At 44.9% G+C, this 6,093-nt stretch overlaps 1 non-coding gene across 1 annotated transcript; it reads right to left on the bottom strand.

Annotated features, from left to right (window-relative positions):
* Nucleotides 1–5,223: 5,223 nt before the first annotated feature.
* Nucleotides 5,224–5,297, bottom strand: Trnat-ugu. Its single transcript has one exon. It is a non-coding gene; the product is annotated as a tRNA-Thr (tRNA).
* Between the last annotated feature and the right edge of the window lie 796 nt (nt 5,298–6,093).

Genomic DNA, 6,093 nt, shown 5'->3' with positions numbered 1-6,093 from the left:
AAGCCTGACACATTTTTTGGCTTTTAAAAAAGAAACAAAACGTTCTATTCTAAATTGTAGACTGGCAGCATTCCATGGTTTATCGTTTTAACTCCCCACATGGCTTCATATTTATTCCTAGAGTGGTATATAAACTGTCAGTTGTACAGTTCTTTGCCTCACAGACAACCATGTTAACTTTTTACACATTTTGAAATAATCATGAAATTTATTGTCCTTTATTCCGGTGTAAGCTACACAAGAAACTGTCTCATATTTTTTTCCTTGCAAGAAATTTGTATTCCATTCTACTAGCTTTTTGCAGTGCTATGTAGATGCAAACTTGTTGGAAATGGTACTTCGAGCTGTGGAGTCTAATTTTGAAATGATATTTTGCCGAAAACTGCTCGAAATCATCCTTTCCCGTCTCACAAGAAAGGCGGCAGGAACTGGCCAGCCTGTAGGTGCCATTCCCCGTGTCTTGCTATACTTACTCCGTTAATTTCTATGGTTTATGCAGTTAAATGAAGGCACTTGCGGTTATCTTCAGAGTTGGACGTGTGAGAAATAGACTGAATCTTCACTATGCGGTCTCTTCTCGATTTAACTAAACATAGACTTTACTTTTGGTCGCATCTTCTTCGGCGAAGGCTGCTCAGGTCATCGACACTTGGCGCTCCTGGGGTGACCTCGGCTGGTGCCGGCAAGCCTCACCCCCTCCGTGGTACCGTTACGAATACGACAGCGGGTTCCGGTCTCATCCCTCCCGCTGACCAGTGCCTCGCGCTTCCTCTGTGGAGGTCTCCGAATGTGTTCTCAACACCGACATCGACAGAACAAAACAACCAGTGCCCTATTGTATCGTATTTTATACTGTTACTTACTAATACGGCACAGTACTAGATTTCCTGAAAGCGTTTTGACGCAGTGCCACTCTGTTAACAATGTTCCGAGCATACAGAATAGGTTCCCAGATATGTGAGTGGTCTGAAGACTTCTTACGTAATAGAATATAATACTTTGTCCTGGACGGCGTGTGTTCATAGAGACAAGGATATCATCAGGACTGTTCTTTCTATACTGGGTGGGTATGATTAACGTGCAGGTATTCACATAGGTGGCAACGGCCTTGCCACAGTGGATACACCAGTTCCTCTCTGATCACCGAAGTTAAGCGCCGTCGGGCGTGGCCGGCACCTGGATGGGTGACCATCCGAGCCACCATGCGCTGATGCCATTTTTCGGGGTGCACTCAGCCTCATGATGCCAATTGAGGAGCTACTCGACCGAATTGTAGCGGCTCCGGTCAACGAAAACCATCATAACGACCGGGAGAGCGGTGTTCTGACCACACGCCCGTCCTACCCGCATTCTCATCTGAGGGTGACACGGCGGTCGGATGGTCCCTATTGGCCACTTGTGGCCTGAAGGAGTGCTGCATCTGCATTCACATACGTCCAGTGTGGGTTGTAATTGTCGTATGGCAGTGAAAGTCCGCAAATTTGCTAATGCGTTAATGCGGAGCCCATTTACGTTGGGGAAAAAAGTTTCAATTTTCAACAGCAGGTGCAAATCTACCGCTGTACAGCACTTCGTCGGCGTCTCCGGTGCTCATATTGAACACACTGTGTAAGCGGCGGTTAATAACAAAATCAACATTATGCATTTCTCACATATCGCATTTTTTTATGCCCACGTACCTTTCCTAATGCATTGTTGTGTTTGTTGTGGTATGATGCAGCTCTTTCATGCTACTCTGTCCTGTGCAAGTCTCATCATCTCCGAGTAGCTACTGCAACGTACATCCTTCCGAATCTGCTTAGTGTAATCATATCTTGGTCTCCCCGAATGATTTTTATCCTCCACGCTTTCCTCCAACACTAAATTGGTGATCCCTTGATGCCTCAGAATGTGTCCTACCAACCGATCCCTTCTTCTAGTCAAGTTGTGCCACAAGTTTCTCTTCTCCGCACTGCTATTCAGTACCTCCTCACTAGTTATGTTATCAACCGATCTAATCTCCAGCATTCTTCTGTAGCACCACATTTCAAAAGCTTCTATTCTCCTCCCGTCTAAACTATTTTTCTTCCATGTTTCACTTCCATACACTCCATACAAATACATTTAGAAAAGACTTCCTGACACTTAAATCTATACTCTATGTTAACAAAATTTTCTTCTCCTGAAACGCTTTCCTTGCCATGGCCTATCAACTGAGCTGCCCAAGCACGACTCACGGTCCGTCCTCACAGCTTTATTTTTGCCATTACCTCATGTCCTACCTTCCAGACTTCACAGAAGTCAGCTGCAGAGAGATATGCCACAAGCTGTGGCTGAGCCATGTCTCCGATATAACATGAAACAAGTTTTATTTCGCTTTCTGTTTTCACAGAAATTGTGGCAGTGACAAATACACTATTCCACAAATCATTTGTTGACAATTTTTTCTCTGGGTATTTCACACGTAAACATTCTAGAAGGAAGGATATTGCGCAGACGTGGCTTAGACACGCCTTGGGAGTCTTTCCATAATGAAATTTTCACCTCCCACTTTCGTCTCAACCGAAACGAAGCAATGCTATTCGCTCCGGCTACCCTGCAATGCTAATGGTTATAGTTGTTTTGGGACGAGCTGTCCGTAAATGCGCGTATACACCAGGCCAACGGACAAGAACCAGTGGATTCGGCCGAATGTCGGTCGCATTGGAGTTTGCCCTCCAGTGGTCACAAAAACAACGGGCTGGTGGCAAGGTATTCAGCTATTTTTATTAATGCAAAGTAGTGTTTTAGTTAAAATTTCACCAGTTTCTACTATCAGGAATGAAGGAGATTTAGCAGTCGTCGCATGCAGTATTTATTCTGTTAGAAGTATTTAATGACCAGAAAAAGAAAAAGAAGCAACACTGGCGGATGAGTTCTCATTTGAAAAATGGGGAGCAATGTTGTGGAACAAGAAGAATGTCTGATGTTAAAGCGGTATTAGAATATGGGCTTTTTCATATTTTTTGCGAATGGGAGTTACAGGTTTCGAATTGTTATTGAATTCTGTAGGCCCTATAATTTCAAAGGACGATATCTCTTGTAGCAGAACTTAACTTGCAGTAGAAAACTTTATCTACTGGCGATTCATACGCTATGTGATCAAAAGTATCCGACACCTCCAAAAAACATACGTTTTTCATATTAGGTGCATTGTGCTGCCACCTGCTGCCAAGTACTCCATATCAGCGACCTCCGTAGTCATTAAACATCGTGAGAGAGCAGAATGGGGCTCTCCGCGGAACTCACGGACTTCGAACGCGGTCAGGTGATTGTGTGTCACTTATGTCATACGTCTGTGCCCGAGATTTCCACACTCCTAAACATACCTACGCCCTCTGCCTCCGATGTGCTAGCTAAGTGGAAACGTAAAGGGACACGTACAGCACAAAAGCATACAGGCCGACCTCGTCTGTTGACTGACAGAGACCACCGACAGTTGAAGAGGGTCGTAATGTGTAATAGGCAGACACATATGCAGACCGTCACACAGGAATTCTGAACTGCATCAGGATCCAGTACAAGTACTATGATAGTTAGGCGAGATGTGAGAAAACTTGGATTTCATGGTCGAGCGGCTGCTCATAAGCCACACATCACGCCGGTAAATGCCAAACGACGCCTTGCTTGGTGTAAAGAGCTTAAAAATTGAACTACTGAAGAGTGGAGAAACAGTGTATGGAGTAACGAATCACGGTGCACAATGTGGCGATCTGATGGCAGGGTATGGGTGCGTCGAATGCCCGGTGAACGTCATCTGCAAGCCTGTATAGTGCCAACAGTAAAATTCGGAGACGGTGTTGTTATGGTGTGAGTGTTTTTCATGGAGGGGGCTTGCAGCCCTTGTTGTTGCGCGTGGCACTATCACAGCATCGGCCTACATTGATGTCTTAAGAACCTTCTTGCTTCCCACTGTTGAAGGTAATTCGGGGATGGCGATTCCATCTTTCAACTCGATCGAGCATCTGTTCATAATGCACGGCCTGTGGCTGAATGGTTAACACCAATAACATCCCTGTTATGGCCTGGCCTGCGCATAGTGCCGACCTGAATCGTATAGAACACCTTTGGGATGTTGTGGAACGCCGACTTCGTGCCAGGCCTCACCGAACGACATCGATACCTCCCTCAGTGCAGCACTCGTGAAGAATGGGCTGCCATTCCCTAAGAAGCCTTCCAGGCACCTGATTGAACGTATGTCTGCGAGAGTTGAAGCTGTTATCAAGGCTAATGATAGGACACCACCATATTCCAGCATTACCGATGGAGCGGGCCAAGAACTTGTAAGTCATTTTCAGCCAGGTGACCGGATACTTTTGTTCAAATAGTGTATGACAGCGTTAGCTACACGTTTAAAGCGTCGAAATACCTCACCCTGAAGATTATATCTGAAGTTTGTTACGGCATATTTCGAAGCCTACAGTAATGTGTGAGGGTAAGCTCACGTCGAAGAGAGATTAGCAAAGACTAGATTTTCTTTTTCACATCGTGTACATCGCTTTCAGTCAGCTCACTTATTTCCTTCCACAAGCATCTGACCACTTCAATTTGTTTGTAATAGCAGTTCGTAGAGTCCCATTAAATTTGTCGTTCACAATAGAACTGTATCTGCATTAATGCTACCAATATATTCCAAGCAGTAAAGGAAACAAAAGAAAAATTCGGAGTAGGTATTAAAATCCATTGAAAAGAATTATAAACTTCGAGGTTCGCCGATGAGATTGTAATTCTGTCAGAGACAACAAAGGAGTTGGAAGAGCAGTTGAACGGAATGGATAGTGTCTTGAAAGGAGGATATAAGATGAACATCAACAAAAGCATAACAAGGATAATGGAATGTAGTCGAGTTTAGTCGGGTGATGTTGAGGGAATTAGATTAGGAAATGAGACACTTAAAGTAGTGAAGGAGTTTTGCTATTTGGGGAGCAAAATAACTGACGATGGTCGAAGTAGAGAGGATATAAAATGTAGACTGGCAATGGGAAGGAAAGCGCGTCTGAAGAAGAGAAATTTGCTAACATAGATAATAGATTTAAGTGTCAGGAAGTCGCTTCTAAAGGTATTTGTATGGAGTGTAGCTACGTATGGAAGTGAAACGTGGACGATAAATGGTTTGGACAAGAAGAGAATAAAATTGCAATGAAATGAACACACTTAGCTGCTTACAGGCGTTGACATACGTCAACGGGGACAGATGAAAATGTGTGCCCCGACCGGGACTCGAACCCGGGATCTCCTGCTTACATGGCAGACGCTCTATCCAGCTGAGCCACCGAGGACACAGAGGATAGCGCGACTGCAGCGATTTGTCTCTGGCACGCCTCCCGCGAAACCCACATTCTCAACGTATTGTCCCATACAACATTCGTAGTGCCCCTGCCCATTATACTCATTACTCGCGGCGCGTTGCCGATTCCCGTAAGAGTTCGGGCACTGTTTGTGTATTCGCGCAGAAGATGAAGATGGTCCAGTGGCCGGATAGCCTTAACTATATATATACGAAGTGTCCTCGGTGGGTCAGATGGATAGAGCGTCTGCCATGTAAGCAGGAGATCCCGGGTTAGACTCCCGGTCGGGGCACACATTTTCATCTGTCCCCGTTGATGTATGTCAACGCCTGTAAGCAGCTAAGGGTTTTCATTTCATTGGAATTTCATTCTAACGGGCTGCATAGTCACCGATGGTATCTGTTCTTTCGGACATGTCCGAAAGAACAGATACTATCTTAGTATATATAAGAAGAGAATAGAAGCTTTCGAAATGTGGTGCTACAGAAGAATGCTGAAGATTAGATGGGTAGATCATATAACTAATGAGGAGGTATTGAATAGAATTGGGAATAAGAGGAGTTCGTGGCACAACTTGACAAGAAGAAGGGACCGGTTGGTAGGACACGTTCTGAGGCATCAAGGGATCACAAATTTAGCATTGGAGGGCAGCGTGGAGGGTAAAAATCGTAGAGGGAGACCAAGAGATGAATACACCAAGCAGATTCAGAAGGATGTAGGCTGCAGTAGGTACTGGGAGATGAAGAAGCTTGCACAGGATAGAGTAGCATGGAGAGCTGCATCAAAC

Source organism: Schistocerca piceifrons, chromosome 8 (genome assembly GCF_021461385.2).
Source record: "Schistocerca piceifrons isolate TAMUIC-IGC-003096 chromosome 8, iqSchPice1.1, whole genome shotgun sequence".
NCBI lineage: Eukaryota > Metazoa > Arthropoda > Insecta > Orthoptera > Acrididae > Schistocerca > Schistocerca piceifrons.
The sequence above is the reverse complement of the archived record's forward strand: the minus strand, read 5'-3'. Positions and strand labels throughout refer to the sequence as shown.